General features: G+C 38.9%; 1 long non-coding RNA gene across 2 annotated transcripts in view; it reads right to left on the reverse strand.

The window, feature by feature from the left end:
• Window positions 1–223: 223 nt before the first annotated feature.
• Window positions 224–23,922, reverse strand: part of LOC117201233 (uncharacterized) — a 33,490-nt gene continuing 9,791 nt past the window's right edge. Inside the window, exons 2-5 of one of the 2 annotated variants that reach the window (XR_007474989.1) lie at window positions 18,783–18,897; window positions 10,076–10,265; window positions 2,254–2,358; window positions 224–535 (exon numbers count right to left, since the gene is read on the reverse strand). This is a non-coding gene — a long non-coding RNA (uncharacterized LOC117201233). Of the gene's footprint in view, window positions 539–2,249; window positions 2,359–10,075; window positions 10,266–18,782; window positions 18,898–23,922 lie in introns of both variants that reach the window. The other variant, XR_007474988.1, reaches the window with a different exon arrangement.

The following is a 23,922-nucleotide window of genomic DNA, read 5'->3' on the forward strand; positions in this document are numbered from 1 at the left end:
TTTAGTTTAGAAAGTTAACTTAAATTTAAAGATTAATAATTAGATTTATTGAAGAAACGAAAACATATTTGTGATTTAGAATAAATAATGTGTTCTGCTACAGATAAGAAGACTACATAAATAAATAGAAATAAGACTAAATAAATAAATAAATAGGAAAATAACAAATTAGATGTTATTAAAAACTGACACTCATCTAAAGAAAGAGAAGGAGAGACAGAAAGAGAGAACTCATAGCAAGCATATATTAAAAACTCCTCAATAAGAAGTCTTCAGATATTAAAAAAAAAGAAGTCTTCAATAAGAAGATAATGTAATAGCAAATATGGGGAAAATATACCAAAAGGTATTTCCAAAAAGAGAGTACAGAATGTTAAGTAAACATATCAAAAGATGCTTGGCTTCTTAGTAGTCAATTAAATGCAAAAAAAGTGATACATTTAATTATCACTTACCAACCAGAAAGTTCAAATGAAAATGACAGGTATTATCAGGTTTGACGAGAATGTATATAATCCTTGAATCTCATTCACTGCTGCTGAGGATGAAAAATCATACAAATGAGTGAAGTAAGTCAGAAAGAGAAAGACAAATACTGTATGCTAACACATATATATGGAATTTAACCAAAAAAAACTGTCATGAAGAACCTAGGGGTAAGACAGGAATAAAGACACAGACCTACTAGAGAATGGACCTGAGGCTATGGGGAGGGGAAAGGGTAAGCTGTGACAAAGCGAGAGAGTGGCATGGACATATATACACTACCAAACGTAAGGTAGATAGCTGGTGGGAAGCAGCCACATAGCACAGGGAGATCAGCTCGGTGCTTTGTGACCACCTAGAGGGGTGGGATGGGGAGGGTGGGAGGGAGGGCGATGCAAGAGGGAAGAGATATGGGAACACATGTATATGTATAACTGATTCGCTTTGTTATAAAGCAGAAACTAACACACCATTGTGAAGCAATTATACTCCAATAAAGATGTAAAAAAAAAGAAAAAGAAAAATCATACACATGTTTTGAAAATATTTAGAAATATCTAAAAAGATAAACACATGAAAGCTATGACTCGAAAATTTTACTACTACATGTATACTGAACAATAATTTATACACACACCACCAAAGCTCAAGTTCTAGAGCTTTTTATACTCTAGAACTCAAGTTCTAGAGTTTTTATACCCATGCTATTCTCAATAGGCACAAACTGAAAATCACTCATATTGTAATACAAATTGGAATAAATTAATTGTTAAATATTTACACTATGGAATCGTATGCAACAGTGGCAATGCATGATCACAACAGGAAACCATACAGACATATTCACAAGCAACATAAAATAAAAAAGCCCAATCCAAAAGTGATTTTACTGTGCCATAACATTTATATAAACTACAAAATACAGGTAACATGATCTTTTTGTTAGATACAAGAACAATATTAAACCTTAAGGGGAGTCACTAGAGTGGGATCAGGGGGCCTCTGAGTATCTGGCAATTTTCTGTGTCTTTATCTAGAAGCTATGTATAGAGTGTATTCAGATTCTGAATTTTCTGAAATTTGTCATTTCCTTACAAACCATGCATGTTTTTAGTTGTTTTTTATACATAACAAAAAGTAAAAACGATATACTAGGGAAGGTAATTATATTAGCACTTTAATATCCATGCTTTTCAAGGTGGAACTGAAAGGTATTAAATACTTGACATTGTGATTACTTCTTAAAAGGTGAAAATTTGAGATTAATAAATAAGACATAACTCTTCATATATAATCCTCAAACAGGAGGGGTAGAAAGGAGTATTATTTTTTTTTAATTAATACAGAATTGTTAAGATAGAAAATAATGAAAACAGACTAGGTTTAAAAAAGAGCACACTGGACTTCCCTGGTGGCACAGTGGGTAAGAATTTGCCTGCCAATGCAGGGGACAGGGGTTCAATCCCTGGTCTGGGAAGATCCCACATGCCGCAGAGCAACTAAGCCCGTGTGCCACAACTACTGAGCCTGCGCTCTAGAGCCAGCAAGCAACAACTATTGAGCCTGCATGACACAACTACTGAAGCCCATGCACCTAGAGCCCATACTCCACAACAAGAGAAACGACCACAAGGAGAAGCCCGTGCACCACAACGATGAGTAACCCCTGCTTGAAACAACTAGAGAAACCTTGTGCAGCAACAAAGACCCAATGCAATGAAAAATAAATAAAATTAAATCTTTTGACTTCTGAGATGACTCACTCACGTGGCTGTAGGTAAGAGGCCTCAGTTCCTTGCCACATGGATCTCTCCTTAGGGCTGCTTGAGTGTCCTCATGACATGGCAGCTGGCTTACCCCAGGATGAGTGATCTAGCAGAAACCAAAGCAGAAGCTGCAATGTCTTTCATAACTTTGGAAGCTGCACTTTGTCATTTCTGCAATTTCTTATTAGTTAAACAGTCAGCCCTTTTGAAGTGCGAGGAGCCACACAGGTACATGAAGACTGGGAGATAATTAGGGGATAATTAGGGCCATCTTGGAGTCTGGCTACCAAAGTGGCTGACTAGCCAAAGACTAAATTTTGTTTTCTTCACTTCTGTAGAGAAAATGGTCAGTGAATCTCATTGGTGGTCTTTCAGATGTACCAAAGCTACCTCTTGCTCTCACCCCCAGCCGTGTGGCTGACAGGGTCTTGGTACTCCAGCCGGGTGTCAGGCCTGTGCCTCTGAGTTGGGAGAGCCGAGTTCAGGTCATTGGTCTACCAGAGACCTCTGGCACCTTGTAATATCAAATAGTGAAAGCCTCCCAGAGACATCTGTCTCAACGCTAAGACCCAGCTCCACTCAGAGACGAGCAAGATCCAGTGCTGGATATCCCATGCCAAACAACTAGCAAGACAGGAATGCAGGCCCACCCATTAGCAGAGAGGCTGCCTAAAATCATAATAATGCCACAGACACTCCAAAACACACCACCGGATGCAGACCTGTCAACCAGAAAGACAAGATCCAGACACACCCACCAGAACACAGGCACCAGTCCCCTCCACCAGAAAGCCTACACAACCCACTAAACCAACCTCAGCCACTGGGGGCAGACACCAAAAACAACGGGAACTATGAATCTGCGGCCTGCGAAAAGGAGACCCCAAACACAGTCCCCAAAGCCAAATATGACAGAGGAACACACAGCAGGTGAAGGAGCAAGGTAAGATCCCACCAGAACAAACAAATGTAGAGGAAATAGGCAGTCTACCGGAAAAAGAATTCAGAGTAATGATATTAAAGATGATCCCAAATCTTGGAACTGGAATGGAGAATATACAAGAAACGTTTAACAAGGACGTAGAAGAACTAAAGAGCAAACAAACAATGATGAACAACACAATAAATGGAATTTAAAATGCTCTAGAAGGAAACAATAGCAGAATAACTGAGGCAGAAGAATGGATAAATGACCTGGAAGACAAAATAGTGGAAATAACTACTGCAGAGCAGAATAAAGAAAAAAGAATGAAAAGAATTGAGGACAATCTGAGACACCTCTGGGACAACATTAAACATACCAATATTCGAATATAGGGGCCCAGAAGTAGAAGAGAAAAAGAAAGAGACTGAGAAAATATTTGAAGAGATAATAGTTGAAAACTTCCCTAATATGGGAAAGGATATCATTAATCAAGTTCAGGAAGTGCAGAGTCCCATACAAGATACACCCAAGGAGAAACATGCCAAAACATATATTACTTAAACTATCAAAAATTAAATACAAAGAAAAAATATTAATATCACCAAGGGAAAAACAACAAATAACATACAAGGGAATCCCCAAAAGATTAACGGCTGATCTTTCAGCAGAAACTCTGCAAGCCAGAAGGGACTGGCAGAACATATTTAAAGTGATGAAAGGGGAAAAGCTACAACCAAGATTACTCGACCCAGCAAGGATCTCATTCAGATTTGACAGAGAAATTAAAACCTTTACAGACAAGCAAAAGCTAAGAGAATTCAGCACCACCAAACCAGCTTTACAACAAACGCTAAAGGAACTTCTCTAGGCAGGAAACACAAGAGAAGGAAAAGATGTACAATAACAAACCCAAAACAATTAAGAAAATGGTAATAAGAACATACATATCAATAATTACCTTAAATGTAAATGGATTAAATGCTCCAACCAAAAGACATAGACTGGCTGAATGGATCCAAAAACATGACCAGCATATACGCGGTCTACAAGAGACCCACTTCAGACCTAGAGACACATACAGACTGAAAGATAGGGGATGGAAAAAGATATTCCATGCAAATGGAAATCAAAAAAAAGCTAGAGTAGCAATTCTCATATCAGACAAAAAAGACTTTAAAATAAAGACTATTACCGGAGACAAAGAAGGACACTACATTATGATCAACGGATCAATCCAAGAAGAAGATATAACAATTGTAAATATTTATGCACCCAACACAGGAGCTCCTCAATACATAAGGCAAATGCTAACAGCCATAAAAGGGGAAATCGACAGTAACACAATCATAGTAGGGGACTTTAGCACCCCTCTTTCACCAATGAACAGATCATCCAAAATGAAAATAAATAAAGAAACACAAGCTTTAAATAATACATTAAACAAGATGGACTTAGTTGATATTTATAGGACATTCCATCCAAAAACAACAGAATACACTTTATCTCAAGTGCTCGTGGAATATTCTCCAGGATAGATCATATCCTGGGTCACAAAAAAAGCCTTGGTAAATTTACGAAAATTGAAATCGTATGAAGTATCTTTTCTGACCACAATGCCATCAGAATAGATATCAATTACAGGAAAAGATCTGTAAAAAATACAAACACATGGACGCCAAACAATACACTACTTAATAACCAAGACGTCACTGAAGAAATCAAAGAGGAAATTCTAAAAATACCTAGAAACAAATGGCAATGAAGACCCAAAACCTATGGGATGCAGAAAAAGCAGTTCTAAGAGGGAGGTTTATAGCACTACAATCCTACCTCAAGAAACAAGAAACATCTCAAATAAACAAGCTAACCTTACACCGAAAGCAATTAGAGAAAGAAAGAAAAAAAAAAACAAAGTCAGCAGAGGAAAGAAATCATAAAGATCAGATCAGAAATAAATGAAAAAGAAATGAATGAAACAACAGCAAAGATCAAAAAAACTAAAAGTTTGTTCTCTAAGAAGATAAACAAAATTGACAAACCATTAGCCAGACTCATCAAGAAAAAAAGGAAGGCTCAAATCAATAGAATTACAAATAAAAAAGGAGAAGTAACAACTGACACTGCAGAAATACAAAGGATCATGAGAGATTACTGCAAGCAACAATATGCCAATAAAATGGACAACCTGGAAGAAATGGACAAATTCTTAGAAAAGCACAAGCTTCCAAGACTGAACCAGGAAGAAATAGAAACTATAAACAAACCAATCCAAAGCACTGAAATTGAGACTGTGATTAAAAATCTTCCAACAAACAAAAGCCCAGGACCAGATGGCTTAACAGGCAAATTCTATCAAACATTTAGAGAAGAGTTAACACCTATCCTTCTCAAACTCTTCCAAAATATAGCAGAGGGAGGAACTCTCCCAAACTTATTCTATGAGACCACCATCTCCCTGATACCAAAACCAGACAAAGATGTCACAAAGAAAGAAAACTACAGGCCAATATCACTGATGAACACAGATGCAAAAATCCACAGCAAAAGACTAGCAAACAGAATCCAACAGCACATTAAAAGGATCATACACCAAGATAAAATGGGATTTATCACAGGGATGCAAGGATTCTTCAATATATGCAAATCAGTGTGATACACCATATTAAAAAACTGAAGGATAAAAACGATATGGTCATCTCAAGAGATGCATAAAATGCTTTAGACAATATTAAACACCCATTTATGATTAAAAAAAACCTCCAGAGAGTAGGCATAGAGGGAACTTTCCTCAACATAATAAAGGCCATATATGACAAACCCACAGCCAACATTGTTCTCAATGGTGAAAAAGTGAAACCATTTCCACCAAGATCAGGAACAAGACAAGGTTGCCCACTCTCACCACTATGATTCAACACACTTTTGGAATTTTTAGCTACAGCAACCAGAGAAGAAAAAGAAATAAAGGGAATCCAAATCGGAAAAGAAGAAGTTAAGCTCTCACTGTTTGCAGATGACATGATACTATACATAGAGAATCTTAAAGATGCTACCAGTAACCTATTAGAGTTAATCAATGAATCTGGTAAGGTTGCAGCACACAAAATAAATGTACAGTTATCACTTTCATTCCTATACACTAAAGATGAAAAATCTGAAAGAGAAATTAAGGAAACACTCCCATTTACCACTGCAACAAAAAGAATAAAATACCTAGGAATAACCCTGCCTAAGGAGACAAAAGTAGTTTACTCAACAAACTATAAGACACTGATTAAAGAAATCAAAGATGACACAAACAGAGAGATATACCATGTGCTTGGATTGGAAAAATCAACATTGTGGAAATGACTATACTACCCAAAGCAATCTACAGATTCAATGCAATCCCTATCAAACTACCAATGGCATTTTTCAGAGAACTGCACCAAAAAATTTCACAATTTGTATGGAAACACAAAAGACCCCGAACAGCCAAAGCAATCTTGAGAAGAAAAACAGAGCTGGAGGAAGCAGGCTCCCTGACTTCAGACAATACTACAAAGCTACAGTACTCAAGACAGTATGGTACTGGCACAAAAACAGAAATATAGAGCACTGGAACATGAGGGAAAGCCCAGAGATAAACCCATACACATATGGTCACATTATTTATGATAAAGGAGGCAAGAATATACAATGGAGAAATCACAGCCTCTTCAATAAATGGTGCTGGTAAAACTGGGCAGCTACAGGTAAAAGAATGAAATTAGAAAATTCCCTAACACCATACACAAAAATAAACTCAAAATTGATTAAAGACCTAAATGTAAGGCCAGACACTATAAAACTCTTAGAGGAAAACATAGGCAGAACACTCTATGACATCAATCACAGCAAGATCCTTTTTTTTTTTTTTTTTTGCAGTACGCGGGCCTCTCACTGTTGTGGCCTCTCCCATTGCAGTGCACAGGCTCTGGACGCGCAGGCTCAGCAGCCATGGCTCACAGGCCTAGCTGCTCCGTGGCATGTGGGATCTTCCCAGACCGGGGCACGAACCTGTGTCCCCTGCATCGGCAGGCGGACTCTCAACCACTGCGCCACCAGGGAAGCCTGCAAGATCCTTTTTGACCCACCTCCTAGAGAAATGGAAATAAAAACAAAAATAAACAAATAAGACCTAATGAGACTTAAAAGCTTTTGCACAGCAAAGGAAAACGTAAACAAGACGAAAAGGCAACCCTCAGAATGGGAGAAAATATTTGCCAACGAAGCAACTGACAAAGGATTAATCTCCAAACTTTACAAGCAGCCCATGCAGATCAATATCAAAAAAACAAACAACCCAATCCATAAATGGGCAGAAGACCTAAACAGACATTTCTCCAAAGAAGATATACAGTTTGCCAACAAACACATGAAAGAATGCTCAACATCACTGATCATTAGAGAAACGCAAATCAAAATTACAATGAGGTATCACCACACACAGGTAAGAATGGCCATCATCAAAAAAATCTACAAACAATAAATGCTGCAGAGGTGTGGAGAAAAGGGAACCCTCTTGCACCGTTGGTGGAGTGTAAATTGATACAGCCACTATTGAGAACAGTATGGAGGTTCCTTAAAAACCTAAAAATAGAACTACCACTACCATATGACACAGCAATCCCACTACTGGGCATATACCTGCAGAAAACCATAATTCAAAAAGAGTCATGTTCCACAATGTTCACTGCAGCTCTATTTGCAATAGCCAGGACATAGAAGCAATCTAAGTGTCCATCAACTGATGACTGGATAAAGAAGATGCTGCACATCTTCAATATAAAATGGAATATTACTCAGCCATAAAAAGAAATAAAATTGAGTTATTTGTAGTGAGGTGGATGGACTTAGAATCTGTCATACAGAGTGAGGTAAGTCAGAAAGAGAAAAACAAATACTGTATGCTAACACATATATATGGAATCTAAACAAAAAGAAAAAAAATGGTTTGGAAGAACCTAGGGGCAGGACAGGAATAAAGACATAGACATAGAGAATGGACTTGAGGACATGGGGAGGGAGAAGGGTAAGCTGGGATGAAGTGAGAGAGTGGCATGGACTTATATACACTACCAAATGTAAAATAGATGGCTAGTAAGAAACTGCTGCATAGCACAGGGAGATCAGTTCAGTGCTTTGTGACCACTTAGAGCGGTGGGATAGGGAGGGTGGGAGGGAGATGCAAGAGGGAGAAGATATGGGGATATATGTGTATGTATAGCTTGTTCACTTTGTTATAAAGCAGAAACTAACACACCATAGTAAAGCAATTATAGTCCAATAAGATGATATAAATAAATAAATAAATAAATAATTTATGCCCCCCAATTAATTCTTTTTAAAAAATAAATAAATAAAAAACAGCACTCGATAACATGGTAACTCTAAACCTAAGTATTTTCAGTACTATAGTAAATGTAACTGGATTAATATCTCCTATTAAAGTGTAATTTTTTATATTACGTGCAACTAAATTTTTTTCACAATATACAGGTAAAATAAAAGAATTATGTTAGAAAGGAGAAAACATTCCATGTATTTTAAAACAATAAGCATATAATATCATGCTTATAATAAGCATATAAAAAGCATATATAATATCATATAATATATAAGCATATAATACCATGCTTATAAATAAGCATATAATAAGCATCTTAGATAAAATAGTCTTTAAGTTCAGAACAATTTGTCATTATTGTAATTAGTATTATTATCCCAATTTGTGAAAAATATCTCAATACATTTTCTATTTGAAAAAATATTTTAATATTTTTTTCTTCACTCTTTTGTGGTCTAATACATGGTAAGTATTTAGGTGCTAACATAACCTAAAAATATATGTGGTTTTTTTACAGCCAAACAAAACTGAATCAAGAAGAAATAGATAACTTGAACATACTGATCACTAAAAGCAAAATAGAATCTGTAATTAAAAAGAACTCCCTACCAACAAAAGTCCAGTATCAGATGGTTTCACAGGCAAATTCTTCCAAATATACAAAGCAAAACTTACACTGATTCTTCTCAAACTCTTCGAAAAGATTGAAGAGTAAAGAATACTTCCAAAGACATTCTATGAAGCCACCATCACCCTGATATCAAAAACAGATGGGGGGGACTTCCCTGGTGGCACAGTGGTTAAGAATCCGTCTGACAATGCAGGGGACATAGGTTCGAGCCCAGGTCTGGGAAGATCCCACATGCCGCGGAGCAACTAAGCCTGTGTGCCACAACTACTGAGCCTGCGCTCTACAGCCCAGGAGCCACAACTACTGAGCCTGATAGCCACAACTGCTGAAGCCCGTGCACCTAGAGCCCATGCTCTGCAACAAAAGCAAAGCAATGGACACCCAATCCATCCAAAAATAAAGAAAGAAATCTACTGAAACAAACAAACAAACAAACAAAATACAGATGGGGACTTTTCTAGTTGTCCAGTAGTTAAGATTTCGCCTTCCACTGCAGGGGGGGGCAGGTTCAATCCCTCATGGTGGAGCTAAGATCCCACATGCCTCACAAACAAGAAACCAAAACATAAAACAGAAGGAATATTGGAACAAATTCATTAAAGACTTAAAAAACAAACACAGAGAGAAAGACACTACCTAAATAAGAAAATTGCAGACCAATATCTTTGATAAATATAGATGCAAAAATTCTCAACTGAATATTAGAAAACCGAATCTGACAACACATAAGAGGATCATACACCATGACCAAATTTGATTCACCCCAGTGTCACAAAGTTGTTTCAACATATGCAAATCAACCAACATGATACACCCCATCAACAAAGGAAAAACACAAAACAAATGATCATCTCAATAGATGCCGGAAAAGCACATCCATTGATGATAAAAACACTTACCAGGGCTCCCCTGGTGGCGCAGTGATTGAGAGTCCGCCTGCCAATGCAGGGGACACAGGTTCGTGCCCCGGTCCGGGAAGATCCCACATGCCGCAGAGTGGCTGGGCCCGTGAGCCATGGCCACTGAGCCTGTGCGTCCAGAGCCTGTGCTCCGCAACGGGAGAGGTCACTACAGTGAGAGGCCCACGTACTGCAAAAAGAAAAAAAAAAAACTTACCAAAGTGGGTATAGAGGAAACATATCTCAACATAATAAAAGCTATTTATGACAAACCCACAACCAATATAATACTCAATGTTCATAGGCTGAAAGCCTATGGCTGAAAGCCTTCCCCCTAAAATCTGGAAGAAGACAAGGATGCCACCTCTTCTCTTCAACATAGTACTGGAAGTCCTAGCCACAACAATCAGACAAGAAAAAGAAATAAAATCTAACCACATTGGAAGGGAAGAGGTAAAGTTGTCATTGTATGTAGATGACATGATAATATATATAAAGGAAACCCTAAAAGTTCCAACCAAAAACTACTAGAACTGATAAACAAATTCAGCAAAGTAGCAGGACACAAGATTAACATACATAAATTGGTTGCATTTCTTGGTTTTTCTTTTTTTTTAAATTTATTTTGGCTGCATCGGGTCTTCATTGCTGTGCACGGGCTTTCTCTAGTTGTGGCCAGTGGGGGCTAGTCTTCGTTGTGGTGCGCAGGCTTCTCATTGCAGTGGCTTCTCTTGTTGCGGAGCATGGGCTCTAGGCATGCGGCCTTAAGTAGTTGTGGCACATGGGCTCAGTACTTGTGGCTCACGGGTTCTAGTGTGCAGGCTAAGTACTTGTGGCACACAGGTCTAGTTGCTCCACGGCATGTGAGATCTTCCTGCACCAGAGCACAAACCTATGCCCCCTGTATTGGCAGGCGGATTCTCAACCATGGAGCCACCAGGGAAGTCCCTGGATGCATTTCTTTACACTAACAATGAAATATCAGAAAGGAAATGTAAACAAGCAATCCTTTTTAAAATGGCATCAAGAAAATAAAATACTTAGGAAAAAACCTCACCAAGGAGGTGAAAGACTTATATGTTGAGAACTACAAAACATTAGTAAAGGAAACTGAAGATGATCCAGAGAAATGGAAAGACATCCCATGCTCTTGGATGGGAAGAATTAAAACTGTTAAAGTGGCTATACTACCCAAAGCAATCTACAGATTTAATGTGATTCCTGTCAAATTGCCCATGACACTTTCCCCAGAACTAGAACAAATAATCCTAAGATATATCTGGAACCATAAAAAGTCAGAACTGTCAACACAATCCTGAGGAAAAAGAACAAAGCAGGAGGCATAACCCTCCTAAACTTCAGACAATACTACAAAGTTACAGTAATCAAAACCGCATGGTATTGGCACAGAAAGAGATACATGGATCAATGGAATGGAATAGAGAGCCCAGAAATAAACCCACACACCTATGGTCAATTAACCTTCGACAAAGGAGGCAAGAATATACAATGGGGAAAAGACAGTGTCTTCAGCAAGTGGTGTTTTGAAAGTTGGACAGCCGTATTCAAATCAGTGAAGTCAGAACATACCCTCACACCATACACAGAAATAAACTCAAAACGGTTTACATGCTTAAATATAACATAGGACACCTTAAAACTCCTAGAAGAGAACATAAGCAAAACATTCTCTGACATAAATCATACCACAGTTTTCCTACGTAGTTCTCCCTAGGCAGTACAAATACAGTAAGTCACCTACATAAGCACCTTCAAGTTGCAAACTTTCAAAGATGCAAACGTCCATTTGCATGTCCAATTCGCATGTAAGTTAGTTCACGTGTCTGGCATACATTGTCACGTGCGTTCCTCCTCTATAAGTGGTTGCGCTTTTGTGTTCTTTACAGTACTGTATAGAGTACAGTAGTACAGTACCTTTATTTCAAGCCCAAGATGTCTGGAAGCAAGCGTAAAAGCAGTGGTGATGTAGCTGGTACTGTTAAGAAGGGCCACGCGATAACGATGGAAACAAAAGTGAAAGTAATTAAGAGAGTGGAGCGAGGCAAAAAGATGTTAGACATCGCTCATTCTTATAACATGAATCATTCTATCGTTGTCACGAATCTACAGAACAAGGACAAGATCATGGAACATGTGAAGTCTGCTGTACTGATGATGCTGACAAAACACTGAAGAAGCATGGAAAAGTGATGGAGGAGATGGAGAAACTTCTCAGTGTGCAGATGCAGGATCAACATTAGTGCTGAGTCCTGCTCAGCTTGATGCTGATTCAAGAGAAAGCTAAAAGCCTTCATGAAGACTTGAAGAAGAAACACGGGAAAGAATCAGAGGGCACATCTTTTAATGCCAGCCATGGCTGGTTTCATCGGTTCAAGGCTAGAGCCAACCTTCATAATGTAAAAGTAAGTGGAGAGGCAGCAAGGGCAGATAGGGTAGCTGTCCGGGAACTCCCGGAAACACTTTGAGAAATTATTGATGATGGTGTGTATTTACCCAACCAGGTTTTTAATGCAGATGAGACCCAACTGTACTGGAAGAGGATGCCAGACCGAAGTTACATCAGTAAGGAGGAAAAGTTGATGCCGGGCTGTAAAGCAGCAAAGGACAGTCTAACTGTTGTTTGGTGGCAATGCTTCCGGTGAATTGAAGCTGAAGCCTCTCTTAGTTTATCATTCAGAGAACCCGAGAACCCTTAAACACATAGCCAAGGGCTCTCTTCCTGTTGCGTGGAAGCATAACCCCATATCCTGGATTACACAGGCCATGTTCCAGGACTGGTTTTGCCACCACTTTATCCCAGATGTACCGAAATGTTGCTTGGAGGAGGACGTTCCAGCAAAACATTCTTTTGCTGCTCGACAATGCTCTGGGCCACACCCCATCCATGGATGACTTTCATCCCAACGTCAAAGTAGTGCATCTGTCACTGAATACTACGTTGCTCATCCAACCTATGGACCAGGGAGTTAGAGCGACTTTCAAGAAATATTATTTATGTCACACTTTTTGTCAGGCAGTAAAGGTAAGTGACAAATCAGTAACAACCTAGGGACAACTTTGGAAGGACTATAACATCTACAAGACCATAAAAACATTGAGTTTGCATGGTGTGAAGGTATAGTGGTCACCATGAATGGGGTTTGGAAGAACCTTTGCCCACAGTTCATGGTTTTTTTGGATTTGAGAAGGTAGATCAGAAGTCTGAAGAGATTTTCAGCAATGTAGTGACCCTCAGCGAGAAGCTGGAGCTAGATCTGCAAGAGGACGATTTCACTGAATTCCTTGCTGTGCAACATGAGGAGCTTACTGATGGAATTGGAGGCCCAGAGAAAGGATGAAGAGGGACAGGAGGAAGAAGTAACTGAAGAACTTAAGAGATTCACGACACAGAAAATGGCAAGAGAATCTTCTTTATTTGAGGAAGCACTGTTAGTTTTTGAGGCACAGGACCCGAACCTAGAATGGTACCCAAAGGTGGCAGCAGCCATTCAGAATGCAATCCAGTGCTACCTTGTCATCTATGATGAGAAAAAAAGAGCTACGACCCAGACATCAATGGACCATTTTTTCAAGAGGGTACATAGAATTAAATCCAGCGAGGAACCAGAACTTGCGCCATCAACGTCAGGTATGAGTGAAATGGCAGCTTGCCCTCTGTCTCCTATTGCTGATAATCCTTCACCTCTACCTTCTCCCACCTCCTCTCCCTCCTCTAATCAGCAACTCTTCTCGCCTGTTCCCTCGATGCCAGCCTGAGTATCCCAGCTGTTGTACTGTATTACTGTACTTTTCAAGTTACTGTACTGTAAGACTAAAACTGTTTTCTTTATTTTTGTGTTTGTTTTTTAAGTATCGTTTGTGTGAAGAGTATTATAAACCTATTGCGGTACAATACCATATAGCCGACTGTGTAAGATGGGTACCTAGGCTAAGTTTGTTGCACTTACAAACAAATTGGACTTACAAATGCACTCTTGGAACAGAACTTGTTCATAAATAGGTGACTTACTGTAAAAGCAAAAAAGAAACAGGAACTAATCAAACTTATAAGCTGTTGCACAGCAAAGGAAACCATAATCAAAATGAAAATACAACCTATGGACTGGGAGAAAATATTAGCAAATGATGAGACTGACAAGGGCTTAATTTCCAAACTTCACAAACAGCTCATACAACTCAATAACAAAATAACAAATAACTCAATGGAAAAATGGGTAGAAAACCTAAAGAAACATTTCTCCAAAGAAGACATACAGATAGCCAATAGACACATGAAAAGATGCTCATCATCACTAATTATTAGAGAAATGCAAATCCAAATTACAATGAGGTATCACTTCACACTGATCAGAATGGCCATCATTAAAAAAATCTACAATTAACAAATGCTGGATGGGGTATGGAGAAAAGGGAACCCTTCTACACTGTTGGTGGCCATGTAAGTTGATGCAGCCACTATGGAAAACACTATGGAGGTTCCTCAAAAAAACTATAAAGAGAGTTGCCATATGATCTAGCAATCCCACTTGTGGACATATGTCTAGACAAAACTATAATTCAAAAAGATATATAAAACCCTATGTTCATTGCAGCAGTATTTATAATAGCCAAGACATGGAAACAAGCTAAATGTTCATTGAAAAATGAATGTATAAAGAAGGTGTGGTATATGTATACAATAGATATTACTCAGACATAAATAAAGAATGAAATAATGCCATTTGCAGCAACATGGATGGACCTAGAGATAATGATACTAAGTGAAGTAAGTCAGAAAGAGAAAGACAAATACCATATGATATCACTTATATGTGGAATCGAAAACAGGCCACAAATAAACATGTCAGTGAAACAGAAACAAACACACAGATATAGAAAACAGAGCTGTGGTTGCCAAGAAGAGAGGGATGGAAAGATTGGGAGTTTTGGAATAGCAGAAGCAAACTATTCTACATAGGATAAACAAACCACAAAGACCTACTGTATAGCGGAGGAAACTATATTCAATATCCTGTGATAAACCATAATGGAAAAGACTATACATATATATATATATATATATATATATATATATAACTGAATCACTTTGCTGCACAGCAGAAATTAATACAACAATGTATAAAGGCTGCAGAGGGTGTGGAGAAAAGGGAACCCTCCTGCACTGTTGGTGGGAATGTAAACTGATACAGCCACTATGGAGAACAGTATGGAGGTTCCTTAAAGCTAAAAATAGAACTACCATATGACCCAGCAATCCCACTACTGGGCATTTACCCTGAGAAAACCATAATTCAAAAAGATACTTGTACCACAATGTTCACTGTAGCGCTTTTTACAATAGCCAGGACATAGAAGCAACCTAAGTGTCCATCAAGAGATGAATATATAAATCAGATGTGGCCCATATATACAATGGAGTATTACTCAGACATAAAAAGGAACAAAACTGTGTTATTTGTAGTGAGGTGGTTGGACCTAGAGTCTGTCATACAGAGTGAAGTAAGTCAGAAAGAGAAAAACAAATACTGTACGTGAACACATATATATGGAATCTAGAAAAATGGTACTGACGAACCTAGTGACAGGGCAGGAATAAAGACACAGATGTAGAGAACGGACTTAAGGACAGAGAGCAAAAGGGGAGACAGGGACGTAGTGAGAGAGTAGCACTGACATATATACACTACCAAATGTAAAAGAGCTAGTGGTAAGCTGCCGCATAGCACAGGGAGATCAGCTCAGTGCTTTATGTCCCCCACAGGGGTGGGATAGGGAGTGTGGGAGGGAGCCTCAGGAGGGGGGGATATGGGGATATATGTATACATATAGGTGATTCACTTTGCTGTAAAGCAGAAACTAATACAGTGTTATAAAGCAATTATACTCCAATATACATGTATTAAAAAAAACCCACAACATTGTAAATCAACTACACTGGAAAATATTTCTTAAGTGCAAAAGATTTTTTGAATGTAAGTTTTATTGTGTGTGTGTACCACAGGTTCAATATATATGAATTATGTCAAGTTGATTACATTGTTTTTCAAAATAAAGAATTTTTGATATTCTACATCAGCTTCATTATATAAATGCAGAAAAACTATATTATTTTTTTCTAAAGTTCAGACATAACCATTTTGCTCATTCAGTATACTATAAACCACTAACTGTTAAAAAGGGATTCGTGACCTCTTCCTTCCAAAGAAATATTTCTGCACTCACACAAGTTTAATAGAATGTTCCACCATGAACTGACTTCCCACCTTAGAGACACCAGATTTGCATCCTGAAATCTCTTTCTTGCAAAAATGTCCAATTACCATCCTAGCATTACAGAAAAGAAATGCTTTTTTCCAGATCTCAAATTCCATACAATTTTATCAAGACATCATGTATTTTTTTTCACAGACACAGACTGTATTTTATTTTTACAACAGATAAATCAACTGACACCAAGCACTGTAAATGGATGACCACAACAAAAGCAACAATGACTGCAATTACCAAACATGAAACACACTCACACTATGTCATAATATTGACATTCAGTCCAGGAATCCTCCACTGTAAGAGCTCCTTTACTTTGCAGTGAAAGGCATCATGTATTTTTAAATTATCAGAACTCACCTGAGATCTTCAAAAATCAACAAAAACATAATTTTGTATTCTCTTTCATTTATTCTGGTTCTAAGTGGTCATTTCTAAACGAAAGTATTTAAGTATGCTAACGTCATCTTATAACATCATATTTCAAATGACTACTGTCTCTCCAAAGATGAAATATGAGGAACTCATAATTAGGCTCTCCAAAGTACTACGCTCTGAATCTGTATTACCCTTCTGCTGAACTCCACACTGTTCATTATTCTCTGAGAATATTCTTTTTTCTTGTATGGCCATCACATGCTCTTTCATTTCATGAAGTGTTTTCCTACAATTTTATGCCTAGTTTATTTCTGAGAATATGCATTATTTCTGATTGATATTTATAGACACAAAGACTTCTCTATAATTCCCTGTGAGTTTCAAGAACTTCTTTTTTTTTAATACCTAGATTCTGAAGCTCTCCACAAAGCATTACTAAAATTGCATTTACATATGTATCTACATATTAATCACACATTAATGCATTTACAATTATATTATGATTTATTGCTAATTTCGGAGCATAAATGTAGCTGTCTTATTTACCACCCTCTTGGAAATCACTTTAATATTTGCACTTAGGACTTGAAAGAGAATGGACAAATAAAAACCTGAAGAATACAATTTATATATTTCTCATAAAATTAGGTGATTATCTAACCTTTATCCAGAAAAAGGAAGAGCCCAGATACTCTGTAGGCATGATACTCGAGAATGTGTGGTGTTCCAGCAGGAAACCATCCAGTAATCCATGTGGCAGTGTTTACCTGTGACCAGCTGGGATAAGTGACCTATGCATTCCTTACATGCAACATATCAGGAGTGGAAAAAGGGTATTTGTCAGTTGTGGCAATAAGTATAATGAAGATTTGTAGCAGGTCATGCTCATATATTCAACACAGGTACAATCAAAATTTTGCTCAATTCTGGTAGATCTAAGTCTCTATCTGTTACCTTGTCTTTAACGAGGAAATGTCAGAACTGAGTTACAAAAAAAAAAGTGTTTTGTTTGTTTGTTTTAATTACAGTCACGGTGAGTAAGACACAGCTCAGAACAGCTAATATGACTTAGTGATTCTCTCATCAGGAAATACAGGTTCTACTTCCCTGTTTATTCTCCACATCCTGTAGTAAGTTAAGTTTCAATGAAAGATAAATCTACAGGGCGAAAAATAAAAGGAAACTTTCATGTGTTGATAAGATCATTCTGACAGGTTTTACCACGTATGTCAGTGTTTCTGGCGATGGACACAAGCCAGAGCTCCCTACTCTGACATTTTCACTGATGTCATTCCCCTTGATCCTCAATTTGAAAGTGGATAAATATGTTTTCTTCTTTAAGAAATTAAATAATGAATGCTTTCTAGACATGATCCTCTAATGATTTTCAGTCAGTGGTCATCAACAGAGGAAAAACACAGAATCTCATACCCACAGAAAGGTGACATTCAGTCAGGTAAGAAAATTCTCCCCGAAATCAGAGTTTCATCTTTAACATGCAATCAGAGGCTTTCACAGGTTCTTTATCACTCTGCACTCAGCCCTACCATATGGGATTGGCTCTAAGAATCTCACATCAGATGACTGACAAATATGTCACAGTACACTGATCTCGTACTAGATCCTGCCTCTCTTAATGATCTCCCGCAGGGATACTGCAGTATTCTAGGATACTTCCTGGAGCCCTCTACTCTATACAGGTATACTTCCAAGTAGAAACAGAAGCCTTGATTCTCACTGGGACCCCTGCTCTGTCCAAGCAACCTCTCTAGAAATATGATGTTCTAATCTCTCCTGATTAGAACATTTCAAGGTCTCTTCCTGTGCTAATTTACTAAAGGTAAAAGAGAAACAAGAAAAAGCAAATTATGCAGGGAGAAATATATAAGATTCCTTTACTTAATGTATTTATCTGATATACCCAAATATTGAGAAATATAGATTCATTTCATAATGGTCAAGGAAAGAGGAGGAGGAATCTCCATGCCAACAGTATATATAAAATGGAATCAATATTGCATAAGCTCCAGCTTAAGCTTACCTACGAGGTACTAACTCTTCTCATAAAGAAGCAATAACTCTCCATCATTTGAAGCACACTGAGGACTCAAACAGCTGGACACTGAGGGTGTAGTCTCCTTACTAGAATTCTGTACCTGCAACACAGAGCAATGAAATATTCCCAAAGAATTATTAAGGATGAGGTGGGGAGCCGAAATAAGAAAGATGAATTCATAGTCTGCCCTACCATCTGTTCTGCGGGATATTACCACCATCGTGGCCCAATATGACCTTCCCACTTTTCTCTGGGCCTCCCTACTTTCCACCTCCATCCTCTCATTATATCTTACCTACACTTGGAAACGACTCTAGTTTTTCCACTTATCTTTATCAACAAATAATCCAAAGAGCAACTTTGTATATAACACCTTAGAAACCTCAGGTCTGACTCAGTAATACGTGACCTCCAAAGTCCAAAGTTTTCCTAATTCCCTTTATTATTTTTTTTCTAATTTCCATGTACTTACACTCTCTGGACATTCACTGTTCTCAGGTTCGTCTTCCCTGCAAAATCTGTCAACCTAGACATAGACTGAAGTACCACCCTCTAATTATCTCCTAGGGAATCCAGTTTTTAAAAATGCCTCAGCAAGCCTTATGGACTTTGTTAAAGACTCCTTAAGATAACCCATGGGAGACAGCAGTACACCCACAGATATCTATTTAATACACCCTCAGAGTATTTTTTTTCTTTTTTATAAAGTCTCTTCTGTCCAGTGAAGACTCTCAGCTCTTCTTCTTCAACATATGCAGTGTCTCACCCTTCTGATTACTCTCTGCTCTATCCCAGGGTCACTCCCTTTCCTGATACTACATTCTTTCCCAATTTTGTATGTTAGTAAAATCAAAAAACATAAAATATAACATGTGAATTATTATAAAGTACACTGTTCAGTGATATTAAATACATTCATATTATTGGGTGATGAACATCACCATTTATCTTTCTAATTCTTTTCTACGTTTAAAAACTGTAACTCTATATCCTTTAAACACAACTTTCCTTTTTGTTCCATAACCACCTGAAAAGCATCATTACCCTCCCAATTTCTATGGTTTTGACCACACTAAGTACCCCATATAATTGAAATAAGTAGTTGTATTGTTATGACTCACTAAAAGTCACAAAAATGGCATTTTGGTAGCTAAATTTCCTCAACATTCATCCATGTTGTAGCATATTCCTAGATCTTTACCTTCTTAACAGTGAACAATATTGTATTATATGGGTATACCACACTTTGTTTATCCAGGAGCTAGTGGATGAACACTTAGCTTGCTTTCATATTTTAGCTACTGTGATTATTACTGCTATAAACACTGGAGTACTAATATTTCTTTACGACCCTGATTTCAATTCCTTTGGGTACACCTCATAGTACAATTCCTGGATCATGTAGTAATTCTATTTTTCAATATCTGAAAACTTGCCATACTCTTTTGCAAAGCAGCTGTATCATTCTACATTCCCACTGACAGAGCACAATGCTTCCAACTCCCTCACATCCTCACCAATACTTGTTTTCTGCTTGTGTATGTGTCTGTGTGCTTGTGTGTGTGTGCATGCACACAAATATATAAACATGCATTTAGTGATACGGAGCATCTATTCAAGTGCTTAGTCATTTGTACATCTTTCTGAAGAACCATCTATTCAAGTCTTTTATCCATTTTTGAATCAGGGTGTTTGCTTTTTGTTGAGTTGTAGGAGTTCTCTGTATATTCTGAATAGAAATCTCTTCTCAGATAGATGGCTTTCAAATATTTTCTCCTATCTTGTGGGTTGCCATTTTATTCTGTTTACATTTCTTTGATACACAGTTTTTTTAAATTATGTACTGCAAATTGTTTATTTTTTTGTTAGCTGTACCTTTGTTGTTCCTTCATTTCACATTGAGGAAAACAGTGCCAAATCCAATGTCATGAAGCTCTTGTCCTGTGTCTTCTTCTAAGACTTTTTATTTTATTAGGTCTTATATTTAGTTTCTTAATACGTTTCCATTAATTTTTGCATATGATGTTAGGTAAGGGTCCATCTTCCTTCTTTTGCATGTTGACAACAAGACTTCTCAGCACCATTTGTTGAAAATACTATCCTTTCTACTTTGAAAAGTCTTGGCAACTTGTCAAAAATCATTTGGCCATATATCAGGGTTTATTTCTGGGTGTTCTATTCTATTTTATTAGCCTTGAATAAGGGAGAAAATAGTATAACCTATCCAGGTTGATGAAGAACATAAAGAAAGACCAGGACTGAGAATTAGGAGGGCAATACAAAACAGCAGGGAGTAAAAGACAGTGTGAGAGAAGAGCTTGTATTTGCATGTTCATGGAAATATGATCATGTTTAACCACTAAATGTTTGAACAATACGGTAAATGTGCTAGCAAGAAATATAACACTTACCCATCTCTGGGAAATATACTATGGGCATAAAGATAAAATACATACAAATATATTAAAAAGGGAAGGGTTTTCATGGTGTGAGAATATGGTGGGATTTGAAATACAATTTACTTCTGTTCTACCATTGTCTCTAAAATTTATCAAAGTGTATATACAAGCAATTCCAATTCTGGTAATGTGCTTGACAGGTTTATATATGAACTTCAGCAGACCAGTAAATGTACATGCATAGGAGGACTGTTCCCTAATCCAGAAAACACAACACAAAGACTGGAAAGACTAGAGTTCACTTTGTCAACACACATACAGATGCAGTGATGGTGAACGGTCCAAAAACAGAAGGTGAGCATGGGTGCAAGAGGTTAATCCCCAGGCTGGGGTCGGGTGCAGAGTTTGAGGGTAACACAGGTAGAAAAGGCTTTTGTCCTGTCCTGGATTTTTGAGGTATGGAAATTCACAGATCACTACCTTCATTTCAAAATGAATGAATTCACTATTCAATTTTTTAAAACAGGAGAAGTAAACATGAGTGATAATAAATTTCAAACTGTCGCTAATCAAATAAGATACTAAGAAAAATTAAATAATATGATTTAAGAATGAAGCGGAGAGATTGTCCAAGATGGGAGCATTCAAACACCCAGAGCTTGATGCCTCTCATGGGCACACCAAAGTCACAATTGTTTACAGAACAGCAATTGATGAAAAAGGCCGGGACCTAACATAAAAGATGTTTTAGAGCTAAAGATATAAGGAAGGCACCTCGGCAAGACAAGAAGGAAGGGCAAAATCTCAACAGAGTCAAGACCCATACCACCAGGTGGGTGGCCCACAAATGGGAGAATAATTACAATTTCTGAGGTGCTCCCAGGTAGCAAGGGGTATGAACAGAACATCAGGCTCCCAAGCCCAGGGATCCTGTGCTGGAAAGAAGGGTTCCTAGAAAGTTGGGCTTTGAAGACCAGTAGTGCTTATTTTCCAGAGAGCCAGAGGGTTGTGGGAAATAGAGATTCCACACTTAAAAGATGCTCACAGGGCTTCCCGGGTGGCGCAGTGGTTGAGAGTCCGCCTGCCGATGCAGGGGACACGGGTTCGTGCCCCGGTCCGGGAGGATCCCACATGCCACGGGGCAGCTGGGCCTGTGAGCCACGGCTGCTGAGCCTGCGCGTCACGAGCCTGTGCTCCACAACAGAAGAGACCACAACAGTGAGAGGCCCGCGTACCGCAAAAAAAAAAGAAAAAAAGATGCTCACAAAATCCCACATGACCCGATAATCAGAACAGAAGCAGTCATTTGAAAGGATCCTGGGTCACACCTACCTCCTGATCTTGGAGAGTCTCCCAGGGAGGCAAGAGGCAACTACAGCACAGCCTCAGGGACATAGACACTGGCAGCAGCCATCTGGGGGAGCTCCTTCTACCTCGTGGCCACTGGTACCAGCAAGCATAATTTCCGAATCCTCCCTCTATCTTTTTAGCTTCAGGACCTAACCCTACCCATTTCCACCGGACCATAGACACAAGTACTAGGATGCTGCAGACCAAGCAACTAACTGAGCAGGGGCATAGCCCCAACCACCAGCAAACAGGCTGCCTTCAGACCCTCTCAATGCACAGCTGCCCCTGGACATGGTCCGAGCCACCAAAAGCCCCAGGACCAGCCTCCACACCTCAGTGGGCAGGCACCAGCCCCAGAGTCCCTGGCCCCTCTGACAAGTGAGCCTGCTCTGGACTTGGAATCTGCCTCACCGTTGGCAGGTGATTACTGCACAGGGACTGGATGGAGCTTGGACTTACCCAACAGCAAACCTGTTCTAGCAGTGGGATCAGCCTCCTACACCAACAGGCACGCACCAGCTCCAGGAATACCACAGCCCAGCAGCCTGTGTGACCAGAACACTCACCTGCAGGCCAGAAGCAGCCATGGACTCAGCTGGGTCCTGACCCTGCCCATCAGAATGCCAACACAAGACTCGGGATACCAAAGACCCTGCAGATAGCTGTGTCAGGGACAGTGATCCAACACCAACACTGCAACTCCTGGGCCCTGCAGCCAGAACTCAGGACCTGTGTCTTCCTCCCAGTAGCCGTCATAGCCGCAGGACCAGTGACTGGGAACTAGTCCTGATATCACCTGGACTGCAATTCTACCCATAAGTGAACCAGCACTAGATTTGGTGTCCCCCAGCGCTGTGCAGCCAGCTGCCTTATGATTTAGCCTCACCAAGCAGCACAGACAGCCTCCATACAAGGCAGAGCCAGGCAAACAAGCACTCTGGGGGCAGCCAAGCCTACCAGACCACCCACAGTAGTCAGCCCACCACAACAGAAGAGCCCAAGCAGTCCACATAGGGGGTACACCTGGAACATATAATTCTAGTGACCAGGGGACAGTGGGCCGCTGGGACACATAGGACCTCTCCTACAAAAGGCCACTTCTCCAAAGTCAGGAAATGTAACGAACCTACTACATACATAGCAATAAAAACAGTAAGTTAAGAAAAATGAGGTGACACAGAAACACGATCCAAATGAAGGAACAAGAAAAGAACTCAGAAGAAGATCTAAGTGAAGTGGAGATAGGCAATCTCCTCAACAAAGAGTTCAAGGTAATCACTATAAAGATGATCAAAGAACTCAGGAGAAGAACTGACAACCAGAGCAAGAAGTTAATTTTTTTAAAAAAAAGAGACCATTAAAGAACAACAAAACAG

The sequence above is a fragment of the Orcinus orca genome, chromosome X (assembly GCF_937001465.1).
Source record: "Orcinus orca chromosome X, mOrcOrc1.1, whole genome shotgun sequence".
NCBI classification, from domain to species: Eukaryota; Metazoa; Chordata; class Mammalia; order Artiodactyla; family Delphinidae; genus Orcinus; species Orcinus orca.